The 19,890-nt window shown below is 44.5% G+C and overlaps 4 non-coding genes across 4 annotated transcripts; all 4 read right to left on the bottom strand.

Annotated features, from left to right (window-relative positions):
- Nucleotides 1–11,465: 11,465 nt before the first annotated feature.
- On the bottom strand, nucleotides 11,466–11,574 carry LOC122147917. Its single transcript, XR_006161915.1, has one exon. It is a non-coding gene; the product is annotated as a U6 spliceosomal RNA (small nuclear RNA).
- A 915-nt stretch (nucleotides 11,575–12,489) lies between these two features.
- LOC122147903 lies at nucleotides 12,490–12,596 on the bottom strand. Its single transcript, XR_006161901.1, has one exon. It is a non-coding gene; the product is annotated as a U6 spliceosomal RNA (small nuclear RNA).
- A 925-nt stretch (nucleotides 12,597–13,521) lies between these two features.
- On the bottom strand, nucleotides 13,522–13,628 carry LOC122147882. The gene has a single exon (XR_006161880.1). It is a non-coding gene; the product is annotated as a U6 spliceosomal RNA (small nuclear RNA).
- A 909-nt stretch (nucleotides 13,629–14,537) lies between these two features.
- Nucleotides 14,538–14,644, bottom strand: LOC122147909. Its single transcript, XR_006161907.1, has one exon. It is a non-coding gene; the product is annotated as a U6 spliceosomal RNA (small nuclear RNA).
- Between the last annotated feature and the right edge of the window lie 5,246 nt (nucleotides 14,645–19,890).

Genomic DNA, 19,890 nt, shown 5'->3' with positions numbered 1-19,890 from the left:
GAGCACAAATATCTCAATCAAAAAAGATGGAGCGCTTCACGGATTTGCGTGTCATCCTTTCGCTACCGCCGAGCTGATCTTCGGTTCTAATTCTGTTTCAACTGTTCTAATTTGTGTGCACGCTGATTGGCGCGACGCTTTGAGTGTGATTGGTCCTTAGGGATGTTCTAATTTACGTGCACCACAATTGGTCCGGATGCGCAGATCGCTATTTGTCCATTTTGATGTTTCAATTTGCGTTCATGCTGATTGGCCGTGTGGGCGGGTCCAAAGACTGCGCGTTTTACGAAAGGTTGAGAGGGGCGTCAGTACTGTACAGTGCTTCGTTGTGTCAGCATCAGTTGTTGGATTATTGCCATTGCTTTTTACATCGACAAATTTACATTGATATTCATATTCGCCATTTCTACGCATCAGGTAAGGGCGATCGAGTATTAACTTACGTGTACTTTGGTAACTGTAAGTACTGTAAGCGATGTAAAAAAAGTCCGTTTCTTCTGTAATTGTTCTTCGTTGAAGCGTCACTTTTTTCGTTAAGGAATTATGAATTAGTTTTGGTAAGTACAGTAGTTCGAAGCATCCTTATTGACAAGTAAAACTGGTGTTAATGTAGTAAACGTTTAGTTATGGTGTTTTTGCCAGACGGGACGTTTTTAATTGACTATCGTGGTTTACTTCCCATTTTATGGTTAAGGTATTGTTACTGTACTAAAACAGTGTGCGTAACTGTGGTTTTACAAATACCTCCAGTTCAGCTTACTAGAGTAAAACCATGAATACTTACATTAAGCTTTTCTCTTTGTGTCACATGTACTGCATGAAATTAGATTAATCACGATTAATCACATCCAAAATAAAAGTTTTGTTTACATAATATATGTATGTGTACAGGGTATATTTATTATGTATATATAAATACACAGCAAATTATATATTTAGAAAATATTTACATGTATATACATTTATATATTTATATTCTTATATTTTATATTATATATAAATATATGTATATAAACTATATTTATATAAGAATATAAATATATAAATGTATATACGTAAATATTTCTATCTGTATATTGATATTGACTATACTATACATAACTCAAGCCTTCCCTATTTACTATACATATTATAATAAGCTCGTTAATAATTAATAAATGATTATCATTGACAACCCCTAGTTTATAATGAAGTTCAAGGTGCAAAGTTTACTGTATGTCAGTGTCTTTGTCACTTCTTGCAGAGTGCGGGTAACATCAAGGGGTGTTAAAGTGACCCCCTGCAGTGCCGTAATGCACCCTGGGGTGGGTGGGGGGGGACAAACGCGAAGGTCATGGGTTCACAGCCGATCAGGTATGCAATTCTGACCCTTTGTTCTTCTGAACTTCTGGACTTGAATTTGGATCTACTGTAGATTACACTTTTATTTCTTTGTCTTTGCAATGCTTGATGTATTGAATAGCTAGATCACAGTAGTGTATTTGTGTTTTTAACAGTGCTTATTGCCTTATGTTTCTCTCTTTGCCTTATAGAACATGGATTTCAAAGCCAACTTCCGTAGAGAGGCCTCTGGTGAGCTTACGCTCAAGCCATCAGCTGAGGCAGCAGCCCTGGCCGCTGCCTACAGGAAAAACCCCACCCCTGGACGGTCATGGCCTGCTGCCAGGGTCAAGGAGGAGGCCATGGCTCGTGTGGCTGCTGCTGGAGGGGACACTGGAAATTTGCAGCTAGTGCTAAGCGAGAGCGCCCTGCAGTTTGGCCAGTACCGTGGGAAAACCTTTAAATGGTTGCTGTCTAATGATGTTGGATATGCAGCCATGGTGCTGGCCTCTCAGGCCTGTTTCCGGATGTCATGAGGCTTGTCCACAGCTGCAGTAACCGGCAACAAAGATGCGTTGCTGCAGTATGCAGGCCTGTTTCCGGATGTCATGGCAGCCATACAAGAGCGGCAAGTTCGAGAGGGGTCCGGGACAACGGGCCAGGAGGACAAGCTCCTCGTCGGGTTTGGAAATTTTGCCACCCTGACATTTAAGGATCTCTATGACGCCAAGGATAAGGACAGAAAGGGGTAAGATGTTCATCTAATAGAAGCTGCTGGCTGTAGGAACGTGTAGTGTATGGGCTTGAGTTAGTCATTTTTTGTTCTCGATTCAGCTTCATCAGGTGGGTGAGACAGAAGAAGGACATCCGTCCTGGTACAAAGATGGAGGCTCTGCAAAAGTACATCAAGAGAAGAGACGCTGAGAAGTTGGGACCAAACCTTCCCAAAACAGCACCTCCAGGCACACGACTAACATCTTGTGTGCTTTTTATTGAATATTTTGTTGCTTTTACATTTTGTAATTACTAATACTTATTCTAATATTAACAGTGGCCACTTCTAGCTCGGCATCCACAGAGGAGCCATCAGATGCTGATTTGCTTGCTGCAGCTGCACACCTAGAGGTTGCGGGTGAGTCAGACATCGTTATGAATGGGTTTACATTTGTGGTTTTGTTTTCAGAATACTGTTGTGCATTGTATAACATGTTTTGTGATTCTGTATTATCAGCTTTCAGATGATGGTTTTGGAAACAGTAAGGTAGGAGGTGTATTACACCTTCTGATCACGCCAGCCCATACCCTGGCTTTTTTGTACACTCTCTTGCCTTATTATTATTATTATTTTTATTTTTATTTTTTTGCTTTTTAAATTCCATGGCAATTCCCTTTACACTTTTTTCCACCGCCGTAATTTTTCTTCTCATCTTTGAGCATCTAAATTTTTCACCCAATGCTGCCACACGCAATTGTTTGTCATAGTCAGCTTATCTTTTTTGCACATCTTCATCTCTATATTTGGTGCATTTCCAATCATTAACTCTAACATACTACTAATGTTTAACATTACTTTTAACATCTAGCAGTAGTAAATAGTAGCTGTATTAATCTTATGTAGTAGTGACTAGTAATATTACATGCAACAGTAAATGTAAAGTTGCCTTTTCTATGGGTCTCATTTACTTTTTCTGTTTTGCTTTGCAGCTGATGGGAGCCAGTCAGTCAGTCAGCCAGAAGCCCTGCCCTCCTCAGAGAGAGCTGTGCCAAAAAAGCAGCCAGCGGCCACTGAAGAAGTAAGACAAATCTTCAAATGGTGTCTTAAAAGGAGCCTTCATGAAAGTAAACACAATTTTTCTCTCTTACTCCCACAGCTGCTGCTGCCTGAAGGTTGGAACAGCATCTCTGGGTCAGCAAGGCTCTCTTTAGCAGAGACGCATCTGGGACATCTGGGAAAGTCTGGGAAGCTGGCGCTGAACAAAAATCTGCGTCTGTGGTGGTCTCCCCCTGGACCCCGTCCTCTGTACTCTCAGCCTCCTTCTAAACCTGACGCCTTCTTCCACAGCAGGCTGTTCCTCTGGGTTCCCTACCGCATGTGGGCATACAAGCTGCTGTGCTCCCAGCCCAACTGCCGTCGCCTTGGGATCCAGCTAACAGCTTGTGGCATGTACAAGACTGTCCGGAGGGTCTTGGACCTAAACGGGTGGTACTTCATGGCGACTGAGTACCTTGAATGCCGGTCCTGTAAAAAGAAGCTAGCAGCCTGGTCACGAGACATCCTGGACCAGTTGGATCCCAGCCACCGTGAACAATTTCCTGCGGTCCTAACCTACAGGTATAAGGTGTTTTTAAGTCTCTTAACATAATACATTAACAAAAATATCTGGGAATATACTGCAAAAAATAAAACAATATATAACATAATAAACACCTGATTTAGTGTGTAGCAGAAATGAGTCAAACCAGACAAATCAAAGAGTCTATCAGAGAGTAAATATTGTGCAATTGACTTCTTTATTATCTATAGGTTGTCCTGTGATAGGGAGGTTGTGAGACTGTTGCGGGGGCGCACGCTGGGGAACAGTGCCACAGCTCTGTACAGGCACCTGTGCCTCAGGCATAAAGAACATTTCCTGGGCCAGTCAACAATGTACCTGTCTGTGCTGAGGAATTTTGTGACCCAGAACACTGATCCCAGCAGTCTCATTGCCCCTCTGCCACAGATGGTGCCTGTCCCTAGTCCATCTTGGCTGCTCTCAGTGTACGCCAAAGAAGTACTGACACGGCTTCCTGAACTGAAGGCCCGTGTCACCTCTGTTTATGGCTCTATCTTAAAGATGGATTCCACCAAAAAGGTAACACCTGATTTAGTGTTACATTTAGTGTTATTTTTTTTATTGTAAAATAAAAATGTCCTGTTCCTTTGATAATAATAATACTTCTTATCATGTACTTTAGGTCACCAAGAAGCTAGCTGGACATGCTGCTGGCACCGCTGCGTGGGTGACAGATGTGGGGAACGAAATTGGACAAGTCCTCATGTGTGTCCTCACAGAAGGAGAGGGAAAGGGCCTGCTTCCCATGTGTTCCGGACTTGTGGATCGCTACCGCCGAGCTGGAGAAGCTCCTCCGCAAGTCCTTTATGTGGACCGGGACTGCTGCAGCGCAGGAGATAAAGGCAAGGCGGCAGCAATGTTTAGTGAGTGGGACCAGCTGGTAGTCAGGCTGGATGTGTGGCATTTCATGCGGCGCATCGCAGTTGGGGTCACCACGGACAGCCACCCGCTGTACGCCCCCTTCATGGGGCCTCTCAGCCTGCATCTTCGAGTGGGATGCTGGTGATGTTGAGAGGTTGAAGGAGGCCTGCAGCTGCAAGCCCACCGCTAAAGAGCTGGCAAGGCACTGTCGCCGCCGCACTCGTGGGGCCCAGGAGACGAAGGAGCTGATCGAACAGCTCCTAAAGGACTTCATGGAGGCAACGGACACAATGGGAGTCAGGCTCTTTGACAAGGACAGGATGAAAGAGATTTGGCGGACACAGCAGCGCCACATCGACTGCATCCAGGACCCACCAGGTGTGCAGCTATACAGGAAGATAGGGCAGGTGACCAAAGGGGATGTCATTCTGCCCCAGTATCGCTGTGCACGTGGCTCAACATCCTTGGAGTCCTTCCACCTACACCTAAACCGCTTTGTGCCAGGTATGCATTTTTCCTAAACAATGCGAGTTGTTTGTTCATGTGTTTTCCATGGTGCTAATTTCTTTCCGCCTGCTTTTTCAGGAACAAGTGCAAGTGACCTTCATTTTCAGATGTACTTGATGGAAGGGCTTGTACAGTGGAATGAGGCTCGTGCGGTTGCTGCCGTTGAAGGTGGAGGCAGAAAGGATATCTGCTACGGTGGGCAACTGCAGCAGTACGCCAACATCCTGAGCCAGCAATTCATGGGCCATAATTTGGCAGAGGACTACACCAGTCTGATGGTCACACAGGTAAATATATTTCTCTGTGCACACATGGCATATTTGTATAGTTAGCTGTTTACACCTGTATTTCATCCATGTGGCTCATCCCACTGTGATTGTATCACAGGGAGAACTCATGGGCCGTGGAATACCTGTATTCCCAAACTAATAAAGCTTTTGAGGCAGACTTAGGTGAGGATCCTGATACTCCAGATGGGAATCAGGTTGAAGACCCTGAAGATGTGATTCTGGAGAGTGATGAGGGGTTTTGAGGATGTTAGACTTGGATGGCGAGCCCCTTGAAATCATGGAGCCTCAGCCTCGATATCCCAGAACCCATTCATGGTCTGTCATACAGATACAGCAGAGTCTTCCTTGCCAGAGCCCCCCAAGAGAGATGAAGCTGCCCCCACCCCCCCCCCATCAGAGCCAGTTAACTGTACTCCCATACAGATATTAACATTGTGATAATGATCCGTTATTTTTTATTTAAGTGGAAATGACACTTATATTCTTAATTTACAGGGGGTGCAGAGTCCTGTGGCCAGAGTCTTCCTTGCCTGAGCCTATAGCAGCTGAGCCAGACTCAGAGCCAGGTGACTAAGTTACCCTAGAGGCATTAACCCTGTTGATTAATGATCTTCTTAAGTAGAAGTTACTTCAGTATCTGACTTTTAGATGTTTCAAATGTGATATGACAGGAATAAGCATGAATAACGATGCTGACCGAGAGTGTAATAATTTTCTTTAATGCACAGATGGAGAAGACTGGGACCGGATGGCAGACCTGGCCTTGACCACGTTGTCAGGCTGGCCAACAGTCTGGGGGGACCTCAGACATGAGGGGTTCATTACTCAAGCACGAAGGCGGGATGAGATTGTGACTCTCTCTGGGACAAGGTTTAAATGTCAGAGTTGACCAGGGGTGACTCTCTTCTTCCCAGCTCGCCACCGCGAAGGTGCTGGTAAAGGCGGCGCTTCAAAGTCAAGTCATTCTGGGACGAATGTGGCCCTGGAAGCTGACAGTTTGAAGCGGGATGTTTCCAAATCAGTTTGTATAATTTGTATTTACACACATTTGTTTTTCATGTATTCATCACATTAATCTTAACTTAAAGTTAATGTATTTTTTTATTTCCACAGGTGCTTCCGTTGGTGACAGGCAGGTAGGACCCGGCTCAGTGGGCCCAATGGCAAGCAGTCTTGTGGTAGGGCAGCTGACTGGCACTATGCAGAATTTACCCTGCTGCGTCAGACAGTGTCTGGTGTCAAGGTAAACAGGTGGGCTGTCATTCTGCGTGACTACGGGATTGATAACAGATGTAGTCCTGGCAAGCCCCCAGAACGCATGGCCCCCAAACAGAGGTTGCAGCTGTTGGTAGTTAAATCGAGCACACTCTTTCACAGTGGATAGTTTCAGTAATAAATTGTTCATCGCACAGTTGTTGTCATAGTAACACCCTTCTCTGCAACATTTCCTACTTATGAATATTGGCTTACCATAGGCACAATGGCTCGAAAAGGAGGGCAGGAAAAGGGAGGTCTTGGGAAGCAGGAGTATTCAGACCTTTCTGACCCACTCCATTGGTGGGCTCACTGAACCCCTCCCAGCCTGTGCTGTTTACGCATGCCGGTAAACGGACCGGCGAGGGGTGCACCAAGCCGATGAGTTAGACATACATTTTTCCGTTGGTATGGCATTGCTGGACAGGCTTAGTAGCAGCGTGTTCGAGGCCCATACATCTCTACAGGGGGGATCCAGGCATTAGCTAGCTCGTTGCCATTGTACTGCTGCAAGCCACCAGCATGCCCAAGGGACAGCTCTCCTCCCGTCCAGGTGGGCTTTTTGCAGACCCTGTACCATGCCCTGCTTCGTCTGTTCAAGGCTACATAGGACAATGCGTCTATTGCATGTACCTCATGCTATTACCTCCCGGTCCACTGGGCGACAAGGGACCACCAGATTGGCGCGGGGCGGAGGGGGAAGGCAAGCATGAGGCAGCTGCAGCCACAAGGTTGCTCCACCCAAAAAAAGACAACAGACTGAACAACTGCAACCATTGTGCGCAAAGTGTGGCCAACCAAAGACAAGGAAGTGTGGCGCACAGTCGGTTACGAGGTGCCCATTTTGTGCCAAAGTCAGTCGGGAAGAAAAACTGTGGAGCATGTGGATGGAGGACGGAGAGGAGATGATGGAGATGAGAAGGGCCAAAAATAAGTCAATATATTGCATATGTATATACATTTACATAGTTGAAGAGTTTTATTATAGTTTTCACTGTTGATATTGTGTTGTTTCTTGTATAGATTTAATGTTAATACAAGATTGCCGCTTTCTCATTATATGTCTGTTTTATTAGATATTCATATTTTAGTGTGCAATGTTGGAATCACAAAAGTATACCCTAGTAAGACGATATGTAGTAACAATGTAAATCTTACTTTAAAAAGTTCATTTACTTAAAAGAACATTGAAGATTCACATTCAAAAATAAATTATTAACAGGAACTTTTACTTTTTGTTTTTTCAATTATATATGGTTGCTATATATATTTTTCCGATTGATTAAACGAACATGTAGGATTAGTATGAAAAGTCTGTAACAGAAACCAATAAACTGCCTCATAAACTGGATAAGAGAATTTCTTCCCCTCCCCCTGTAAATTATACTATATAATATAGTATTTATAGGGCGAGAGAGAGAGAGGAGTTAGCGGAGAGAGATGAGAGAAGTTGTTGTTGTTTTTTTTTTTACTATAAGTTTCCTGAATGGCCATGGATGTAATATAGGTAATTCAATGAGAATAAAAATAAATTGTAAATAAAAAAATTCTATAAATGTTAAATATAAATACACTAAGATTAAAATCTAGTCCATACTAATAATAAATAAAAATTCAATAAACTAAAAGTTTGATTAAAAACCGTGATATTCAGTATTCAGCCACAAACATGAACAAAATATTAACGCATTACATGATACAATTAAAAGCTTTCTATGCTGGAGAGTTGGGATATTTTCATGTTGTGCCTATGTTGAGGTCTACAAAACCAAAAAATATATTAGCACACGTTGATTAACCCTAAAATAGATTTAATAAAAGCTCTGTAAAGTCCGTGCCCATGTATCCCTGACACAAAAATCAAAACTCAATGTTACTAAGAGAATAAGGACACTCAAAAAACTCTTTTTGCATGTCCATTAAGCAGGGAGAAATTTTTTATTGCACAACAAATTTCAAAAGTATATTATAGCCTTTTTTTCAGTGTCTTTTTTTTGTTTTTTTACTTGTTAATAAACAAAATCAGAACAAACTTAAAACTGTGGGACATGAAAAGAGGGGACATTTCGTTAGTGTCCGGTGAACCATGCATTAATACGTCTATGCCTCTGAAATGATGTTTTCTGTTCCCGTTACTCTAGAAACAGACTCACAGACAATGTCAGTGTTGCATGCCTGCAAAAATTAAACAAAGGTTGGTCAACATTTGTGTGTGACAATTGCCATGTACAAATGCACAGTTAATAGCACGGTCATGATTTAGGCCAAATTTATTTTTTAAATAGACGACTGCAAGCCCCCAGTTACCGTCTTACAGGACGCTCTCTTATTTTGCGAGACAGTTCTTTGGCTTGAGTGAAGCTGACAGCCACGGATACAGGCATCTCTTTCAACCTATCACAGTACAGAAAAGCACAAATGATCACAAACAAAATCTGGTATTACATGTGGAGTAAAGTTTTTGTAGCAGGTTGAACCTGGGAGTGCAGGGACTGTCTGGAGGAGCTCGAGCATGTGCAGGAGTCAGAAGTTTTCAGATCTCCCAACAGCCTGCCTTCACATCTTTCCCGCAAGATTCGGATTGCAAGGCTCTGGATAAGGTGGCTACAGCCGCTCGCCTGTACTAGGGATGCAAAACAGATGATTTTCTACATCATGTTATGATGTAGTACATAGAGTGTGTGCTATATTCAAAACCTTCTTAAGCCATGTGATAACTATCTGCTGCTTTACACTAAATAGACCCTTGTAAAGTGTCGAGCACTACCACCCTTCTACTGAAGAGTATGTTAATTTAGGTTACATCACTGGTTTAAGAAGCAAGGGTATTAACCATGATTCCCAACTGCTCACAAAACTTTAACTTTTAAGTGACGGGGTGTGGCATCCCATACCCAGGAGTTGTTTCTGCCTCTTTTAATGGTGCAGCCGCCAGCTATGGAGGCAGTAAGGGGCTCCGGCCTCTCACATGAACGCCAGCTCTGTATTCTTGTACTACCTAAAGAAACACAGCAAAGGAGGTTTGGGGGGCGTCTCCCCGACTTTTATATTTCTTCTTTAAAATGCTCCTAAGTGTCATTCACATTGCCATGGTCTGAAACTTGTTCATGAAGTTGTCAGTTTGTGTGGCTGTTCTGTTGATAAAAGAATATAAAACTAACATGAGGATTAGTATGTAACAGGCAGTTTGTTTTACAAAAAACAAACTGCCTCATAAACCATACAATTTAAGTTTCAGTACACACCCACCAATTGCGTAACTGACAGGAATCTAGAAACTCATACGTGTTTAGGAGACCATACTGTAATCCCCAAGATAGTTGATTTTCAATAGCTCTTTCGATCCTGCCAATACATACCATCGCAGGAACTTAGTTTTGGCTGAGTAAATCGAATTAAAAGCGCACATCTGTTCATTCTTAATATGCATTCGTGTGTATTATATAGGGACTCCCAGCATGACATGCTGCTTGGCATTCCAGGCGTCCTGTGCCGGTAACCTAATGGGCACACATACTAGACCCATGGGCCAGTGCAGGATAATTGTTAGCGGGCTCTGGACTTCATTCATTATGGTTTTAAGGAAGCTATGTGACATCATGAGCAGCAAAGGATCAGGACCCCACCGACTTGAGTTGCGAAGGTACACACCCTGAAGGTCAGGTCATGCCTAGGCTTGCCAGGTGCGCCCCAGGGGCCTTTAGGGGGGCTACAGGTAAGATCAATCAGGTCCTTTTCGAGGGGCCATGCAATACAATTATCTGTAATCGATCACAATTTGCTAAGGTCTGATTGTGCCGATAGAGTGCAATCGCCACAAGAAGAGCGCGTCCCGCTCGAGGCTGGGTACCCTTACGGGCTAACCAAATGCGCATTGAAGCCCTCAGGCTAATTTTCAGGTGGTTACCTACGCCCAAGATGACATTTCTCCTCTCTGCCACCACGCTTCGCAGTCTGAAGATGGCCATTCGGTTCCCAGGGAGGAAGCCACCCACTGTTCGCAAGCGGGGCACACCGAGTGTCGGCGGGCCAAAGGAGGACGTGAGTGATTACGACAAAATGCTTGCACGTGGATACCGTGGTTAATTCACCACACGAGGACTGATAGAGTACAGGAGCACAAATCTTGCAATTTACAATGAAGGAGCGCTTACGGATTTACGCTGGAGAAGCACCTCGGATCGAGGTATCTGTGCACCTCGGGTCGCTGCAAGCTTTTCCTCAGAGGTGGTAGGGCCCAGTGAGCCATCTCACAAATACCATGCCGTCATACGGTAAGCTGAGGCTGGAAGAACCTCGCGATTTATGGCATCACTCACGCGAGATCGGGGAAAGGGAACCGTAGTGCCTCAGATTGCACATGGTGGCCAAATTTTCCACCGTGATGTACTGGAGCATCTGCTGAACATGAGGAAAATGGCTGTACACACTGGCCGATGGTACCAGAGTACTGGCGCTGAAGCGGGGCGTGGCCTCGTCCTTTTTTTGAAAAAAATGGGTGGCAGTAAAAAAGGGGTGGGGCAGCGAAGGGTCAGGATGAAGGGAGTCTTAACGGACACACTTTGGATCTCCACAAGGTGTTGTCTTGTCATGGATCCCTTCTTACTTTCTACAAATGAATGTTGAAGTTCTCTGGCTAATTTTCATGTTTTAAATAAATAGATAACACAGTTCTTCCTCTCCCTTGCTCTAAGCTCAGAGGTCTGACGATGGCCGATGTACTTCTCATGAGTTCATCACATGGTGTGATGGAGTGGGGCTGCCCGCTGAAAGCATCTCTCAGAGAAAGGGAGGTGGTGAGTGATTTTACAACAAAACGCCTCCCACGCTGGAGAAAACCTGTGTCTATTCACCAGACGAGGGGCTGATAGAGTAGAGGAGCACAAATATCTCAATCAAAAAAAAGATGGAGCGCTTCACGGATTTGCGTGTCATCCTTTCGCAGGGGGCCATGCTAATCTTCTCTGTATCGATCCAATTTTAGTATATGTGCCGCGCGTAGCAAGCACAAGAGAGGCGGCCCGCTCAAGGTATGTGTGTACCCTCGGGTCCGCGTGAGTCCTCTCAGAGGTGGGTAGGGCCCAGTGAGCCTATCTCACCACTTCGCATTGCCGTTGCCATACGGTTCTGAGGCCGGACGCACCCTGCGACTGATGCAATCGCTCACCGAGTTCGGGGGAGATGGGACGGTAGCGCCTCATGTTGCACATGTGCCAGATTCACAGCGATGTACAGGAGCATCTGCTGAACATGAGGAAGCGGGTGGACGCACTTGCCGATGGTACCGGGAGTACTGCGCTGAAGGGGGCTTGGCCTTGTCCTTTTTTTTTCAAAAAAGAGGGTGGCAGGGAAGAAGTGGTGGGGCAGCGAAGGGTCAGGATGAAGGGGTCTTATCGGCGACGAACTTTGGATCTCCACGTTGCTGATGTCTTGTCATGGATTCTCTTCTTACTTTCCTACAGATGAGCGCTGAAGTTCTGGCGCTGAAGCGGGCGTCGGCCTCGTCCTTTTTTGAAAAAAGAGAGGGTGGCAGTGAAAAAGGGAGTGGGCAGCAAAGGGTCACTTGGATGAAGGGAGTCTTACCGGACACACTTGGGATCTCCACAAGGTGTGTCTTGTCATGGATTCCCTTCTTACTTTCTACAAATGAATGTTGAAGTTCTCTGGCTAATTTTCATTGTGTTTTAAATACATAGATAAACACAGTTCTCCTCTCCTGCTCTCAAGCTCAGAGTCTGACGATGGCCATGTACTTCTCATGAGTTCATCACATGGTGTGATGGAGCGGGGGCTGCAGCTGAAACATCTCTCAGAGAAGGGAGGTGGTGAGTGATTTTACAACAAAAAACGCTCCCACGCTGAGACCTGTGTTTATTCACCACACGAGGGGCTGATAGAGTAGAGGAGCACAAATATCGCAATCAAAAAAGATGGAGCGCTTCACAGATTTGCGTGTCATCCTTTCGCAGGGGCCATGCTAATCTTCTCTGTATCGATCCAATTTTAGTATATGTGCCGCCGTAGCAAGCACAAGAGAGGCGGCCCGCTCGAGGTATGTGTACCCCTCGGGTCAGCGCGAGTCCTCTCAGAGGTGGTAGGGCCCAGTGAGCCATCTCACCACTTCGCAGCCGTGCCATTACGGTTCTGAGGCCGGACGCACCCTGACTGATGCAAACGCTCACCGAGTTGCGGGGACAGGGGACGGTAGCGCCTCATGTTGCACATGTGCCAGATTTCACAGCGATGTACAGGACCATCTGCTGAACATGAGGAAGCGGGTGGACGCACTTGCCGATGGTACGGAAAAGAGGCGCTGAAGGGGGCTTGGCCTTGTCCTTGTCCTTTTTTTTTCAAAAAAGAGGTGGCAGTAAAGAAGTAGTGGGTGGGCAGCGAAGGGTCCAGGATGAAGGGGGTCTTACCGGAAGAACTTTGGATCTCCACGTGCTGATGTCTTGTCATGGATTCTCTTCTTACTTTCTACAGATGAGCACTGAAGTTCTGGCGCTGAAGCGGGCGTGGCCTCGTCCTTTTTGAAGAAAAAAGACGGTGTTTTTAAGGTGGCAGTGAAAAAGGGGTGGGCAGCAAAGGGTCAGGATGAAGGGAGTCTTACCGGGACACACTTTGGATCTCCACAAGGTGTTGTCTTGTCATGGATTCCCTTCTTCACTTTCTACAAATGAATGTTGAAGTTCTCTGGCTATTTTTCATGTTTTTAAATACATAGATAACACAGTTCTCCTCTCCTGCTCTCAAGCTCAGAGTCTGACGGATTTGTATGGCCATTGTAATTCTCATGAGTTCATCACATGGTGTGATGGAGCGGGGCTGCAGCTGGACATCTCTCAGAGAAGGGTGGTGGTGAGTGATTTACAACAAAACGCTCCCCCAACGCTGAGACCTGTGTTTATTCACCACACGAGGGCTGATAGAGTAGAGGAGCACAAATATCGCAATCAAAAAAGATGGAGCGCTTCACGGATTTGCGTGTCATCCTTTCGCAGGGGCCATGCTAATCTTCTCTGTATCGATCCAATTTTAGCATATGTGCCGCCGTAGCAAGCACAAGAGAGGCGGCGGCCCGCTCGAGGTATGTGTACCCCTCGGGTCAGCGCGAGTCCTCTCAGAGGTGGTAGGGCCCAGTGAGCCATTCCACCACTTCGCATGCCGTGCCATAACGGTTCTGAGGCCGGACGCACCCTGACTGATGCAATCGCTCACCGAGTTGGGGGGACAGGGGACGGTAGCGCCTCATGTTGCACATGTGCCAGATTTCACAGCGATGTACAGGAGCATCTGCTGAACATGAGGAAGCGGGTGGACGCACTTGCCGATGGTACCGGAGTACGTACTGCGCTGAAGCGGGGCTTGGCCTTGTCCTTTTTTTCAAAAAAGAGGGTGGCAGTGAAGAATGGTGGGCAGCGAAGGGTCAGGATGAAGGGGGTCTTACCCGGACGAACTTTGGATCTCCACGTGCTGATGTCTTGTCATGGATTCTCTTCTTACCTTTCTACAGATGAGCGCTGAAGTTCTGGCGCTGAAGCGGGCGTGGCCTCGTCCTTTTTTGAAAAAAGAGGTGGCAGTGAAAAAGGGGTGGGCAGCAAAGGGTCAGGATGAAGGGAGTCTTACCGGACACACTTTGGATCTCCACAAGGTGTTGTCTTGTCATGGATTCCCTTCTTACTTTCTACAAATGAATGTTGAAGTTCTCTGGCTAATTTTCATGTGTTTTTAAATACATAGATAACACAGTTCTCCTCTCCTTGCTTCTCAAGCTCAGAGTTCTGACGATGGCCATGTACTTCTCATGAGTTCAGATCACATGGTGTGATGGAGCGGGGCTGCAGCTGGACATCTCTCAGAGAAGGGAGGTGGTGAGTGATTTTACAACAAAACGCTCCCACGCTGAGACCTGTGTTTATTCACCACACGAGGGCTGATAGAGTAGAGGAGCACAAATATATCGCAATCAAAAAAAGAGATGGAGCGCTTCACGGATTTGCGTGTCATCCTTTCGCAGGGGCCATGCTAATCTTCTCTGTATCGATCCAATTTTAGTATATGTGCCGCCGTAACAAGCACAAGAGAGGCAGCCCGCTCGAGGTATGTGTACCCCTCGGGTCCGCGCGAGCCCTCTCAGAGGTGGTAGGGCCCAGTGAGCCATCTCACCACTTCGCATGCCGTGCCATACGGTTCTGAGGCCGGACGCACCCTGACTGATGCAATCGCTCACCGAGTTGGGGGGGACAGGGGACGGTAGCGCCTCATGTTGCACATGTGCCAGATTTCACAGCGATGTACAGGAGCATCTGCTGAAACATGAGGAAGCGGGTGGACGCACTTGCCGATGGTTACCGCACCCCAATTATGTTATATTTACTGCGCATGAAGGGGGCTTGGCCTTGTCCTTGTCCTTATCCGTTTTTTTTTCAAAAAAAGAGGTGGCAGTGAAGAAGTGGTGGGCAGCCCGAGGAGGGTTTGGGATGAAGGGGGTCTTACCGGACGAACTTTGGATCTCCACGTGCTGATGTCTTGTCATGGATTCTCTCTTACTTTCTACAGATGAGCGCTGAAGTTCTGGCGCTGAAGGGGGCGTGGCCTTGTCCCTTTTATCGACAGAAGAGGTGGCGGTAAAAGAAGTGGCCTGGGCAAACGAAGGGGGCCAGGACGAAAAGGTGTCTTACCGGACGCACTTTGCATCTCCACAAGACGGTTTCCTGTCATGGATCCTATTCTCACATTGTCTGGCAAATGAGCGTTGAAGTTTCCTCTGGCTCATTTTCGAGTTGTCAAATACGCAGGTGACCCCAGGTCTCCTCTCCCTGCTCTCAAGCTCCGAGTCTGACGTAGAGGCCATGTAGTTCTCATGAGTTCATCACATGGTGTGATGGAGCGGGGCCGCAGCCGCGGGGGCGCAGCATCTCGTCAGACAAAGGAGGCGGTGATTGATTTTACAACATAAAGCTCCCTCGCTGAGACCTGTGTCTATTCACCAGACGAGGGGCTGATAGAGTAGTAGAGGAGCACAAATATGGCAATCAAAAAAGATGGAGCGCGCTTTACGGATTTTTGCGTGTCATCCTTGCGCTACGCGCCGAGCTGATCTTCGGTTCTAATTCTGTTTTCAAACTGTTCTAATTTTGTGTGCACGCTGATTGGCGCGACGCTTTGAGTGTGATTGGTCCTTAGGGATGTTCTAATTTACGTGCACCACAATTGGTCCGATTGCGCAGATCGGTCCATCCTAGTCCATTTTGATGTTTCAATTTGCGTTCATGCTGATTGGCCACTGCGTTGCTGTGGGCGGGTGCGGTCCAAAGACTGCGCGTTTACGAAAGGTTGAGAGGGGCGTCAGTACTGTACAGTGCTCTCGTTGTGTCAGCATCAGTTGTTGGATTATTGCCATTGCTTTTTACACGACAAATTTACATTGATATTCATATTCGCCATTTCTACGCATCAGGTAAGGAGCGATCGAGTATTAACGTGTACTGTGTCGTTGGTAACTGTAAGTACTGTAAGCGATGTAAAAAAGTCAGTTTCTTCTGTAATTGTTCTTCGTTGAAGCGTCACTTTTTTCGTTAAGGAATTATGGAATTAGTTTTGGTAAGTACAGTAGTTTCGAGCATCACCTTATTGACAAGTAAAACTGGTGTTAATGTAGTAAACGTTTAGTTATGGTGTTTTTGCCAGACGGGACGTTTTTATTATGACTACCATCGTGGTTTTACTTCCCATTTTATGGTTAAGGTATTGTTACTGTACTAAAACAGTGGCACGTAACTGTGGTTTTACTACAAATACCTCAGTTCAGCTTACTAGAGTAAAACCATGAATACTTACATTAAGCTTTTCTCTTTGTGTCACATGTACTGCATGAAATTAATGATGAAGTTTACTTTATAATAGGGCTGTCAATGATTAATCACGATTAATCACAATCCAAAATAAAAGTTTTGTTTACATAATATATGTGTGTATACTGTGTATATTTATATATAAATACACACACATGCATGTATATATTTAAGAAGAATATGTTATGTTTATATATTAAATATATTTATATATAATATAAAATATAAGAATATAAATATATAAATGTATATACATGTAAATATTTTCTAAATATATAATTTATGTGTGTGTATTTATACATAATAAATATACCCTGTACACATACATATATTATGTAAACAAAACTTTTATTTTGGATGTGATTAATCGTAATTAATCATTTGACAGCCCTACTTTATAATGAAGTTCAAGGTAAAGTTTACTGTATGTCAGTGTCTTTTGTCACTTGTTGCAAGAGTGCAGGTAACATCAGGGTGTTAAAGTGACCCCCTGCAGTGCCATGTGCACCCTGGGGTGGGTGGGGGGGACAAACATGAAAGGTCATGGGGTTCACAGCCGATCAGGTGTCTGTTCGACCCTTTGTTCTTCTGAACTTCTGGACTTGAAAAGATTTGGATCAACTGTAGATTACACACTTTTTATTTCTTTGTCTTTGCAATGCTTGATGTATTGAATAGCTAGATCACACTAGTGTATTTGTGTGTTTTAACAGTGCTGTGCCTTATGTTTTTCTCTTTGCCTTATAGAACATGGATTTCAAAGCCAACTTCCGTAGAGAGGCCTCTGGTGAGCTTACGCTCAAGCCATCAGCTGAGGCAGCAGCCAGCTGGCCCGCTGCCTACAGGAAAAACCCCACCCCTGGACGGTCATGGCCTGCTGCCAGGGTCAAGGAGGAGGCCATGGCTCGTGTGGCTGCTGCTGGAGGGGACACTGGAAATTTGCAGCTAGTGCTAAGCGAGAGCGCCCTGCAGCTTGGCCAGTACCGTGGGAAAACCTTTAAATGGTTGCTGTCTAATGATGTTGGATATGCAGCCATGGTGCTGGCCTCTCATCGGCAGGAGCGGGAGCGTGGAGGCTTGTCCACGGCTGCAGTAATGGGCAACAAAGATGCGTTGCTGCAGTATGCGGGCCTGTTTCCGGATGTCATGGCAGCCATACAAGAGCGGCAAGTTCGAGAGGGGTCCGGGACAACGGGCCAGGAGGACAAGCTCCTCATCGGGTTTGGAAATTTTGCCTTTACCTTCATTTTCAGATGTACTTGATGGAAGGGCTTGTACAGTGGAATGAGGCTCGTGCGGTTGCTGCCGTTGAAGGTGGAGGCAGAAAGGATATCTGCTACGGTGGGCAACTGCAGCAGTACGCCAACATCCTGAGCCAGCAATTCATGGGCATTAATTTGGCAGAGGACTACACACTCAAAAAAATGTACTTTCACTTTTGCCAATTTTACTCAATCCGTTCATGTTGTAATTACTTAAAAAAATAAATTTAACAATCTGAACTTATTTTAATCTAGTTCATTCAACAAGAAAGTGTGTATTGTCAGCTTTACTTAAAAAATATTTGTTCAGCCAACATAACATTGTCAAGTACACCCGGCTGCAGCCTGCAGATCGAGGCGGGGCTGCACCTGGGGCGGGGTTGCACGTGCAGCCCCACCCCTTACCTACTCTGATTGGTTTGATCGTCTTTCGTGAGACATACATGATAGGAAATGTGTGCGTAGTTGGTGTAGGACGGAGAATGCTGTTTAAAAAAGCTAAAAAACGCTGTGCAGTTTTATAAAGCCTTCATTATAATGCACAAAAAGAAAAAAAACATTAGCCTGTAACTCGCCATGTCCCTGAAATGATTGTTTTGTTAAATTAAGCTGATCTTTAGGCTAACATACGAATATAGTAAATTAATTGGGTTGATTATCCACAGTAAGACGATCAGGTCTTCAGATAGAAGAATGAATTATGAATTAAATAATTTTAGAAAATTTTATTATTTCATATCATCAGAGTATGAGAAAGGAAATGAAAAGGGTGTGTCATTACGGTTTTAACACTGTAAAACCCGACAAGTAACTTAACTCAAACCGTTTGAGTAAACAGATATCCTTAAAAACCTGACAAGTTAGGTTTACTCAAACAGTTTGAGGAAACCGATTGCCTTAAACCATTTAAGTTTTAAAACTAATAGTTATGAGTACTCTGAACTTAATTCAGTTGAGTTCAGAAAAAGAAGCTATACATTGCAATTAAGTAATTAAGTGATTAATTGAGTGATAATTGTGAATTAGTGATGAACAGCTGCTAACAAACAGAATTACTGAAGAAAAGAGAAACACAAGAACTACAACTGACTTCAGACACAGCCTTAGATGAAATAAACTGAAATAAAATACATTAAATCTCTCAAGATCTGATTAAACAACCCCACAAACAGCATCACCAGCTCCACTTATTAATAACCAGACTGACTTTATTTCTGTCAGACGTCTACAGAAGATCTGATTGAGAATTAACTAAGGTTTAGATGTTGATTTATTGGTTTCATTTGAAGTAACCATGTTAGAGATCAGTGTTTGCTTTAGTTGGGCTCTTGACCCTTGACTTCTGTCTTAGTTTATTTTTTTCTCTGGCTGGTGTAACCACGTGTTTTTGAAACATGTTTGTTATAACGCAAAATCCCAGAGAAAATATGATCAGGTATTGGTTGTTTTACAGCATATTGGTGATGATAATCATCAATTATGGAGCTGTTCAGAGTCCAAAATCTGACTAAATTTTGTTGTATAATTAGTTCAGTTGATTACAATGAAAAACCATTCTAAGAGCCAGTGGTTCTGTTTATAATTAGTAAATATAAAGAATTTTTTCCAAACAGTTTGTGCACATACATCTTTTTTCTATGGCAGCAATCAGTCACACACAGGCATCAATAATCAGAATATGAACCTCAACAATGGTGACGAAAAAAAAAAAAAAAAACCATGCTGCAATGCATGCTGGGTACTATTGTAGTACAAAACTCATCCATGGCTCCCAGCATGCTCTGCTGCATTTTTTTTTTTTTAATGGTCACCATTGTTGAGGTTCATATGCTGATTATTGATGTCTGTGTGTGACTAGTTGGCACCATAGAAGACCAAACTGTTTTGAAAGTCCTTTATATTAATTGATTATCACAGAACCACTGGCTCCTAGAATCACTTTTACTGTAATCAATCCAACTAATTACACAACACATATTTCATCAGAGATTAGACTCCAAACAGTTCAGTAATTGATGATTATTATCACCAATATACAGTATAACAACCAACACCTAGTTACAGGTTAGGTAAAAAATGTTAGCCTGAAGGCACTGTAAGTTGCTTTGGACAAAAGCAGCTCTAAGTGTGTGTGTGAGTGAATATAAACACCTGATGATATTTCTTCTGGGCTTTCAAGTTACAACAAATATGTTTCCAAAACATATGG

Source organism: Cyprinus carpio, chromosome A15, assembly GCF_018340385.1.
Source record: "Cyprinus carpio isolate SPL01 chromosome A15, ASM1834038v1, whole genome shotgun sequence".
Taxonomy (NCBI): Eukaryota; Metazoa; Chordata; class Actinopteri; order Cypriniformes; family Cyprinidae; genus Cyprinus; species Cyprinus carpio.
This window is presented reverse-complemented; position numbering and strand designations above follow the sequence as displayed.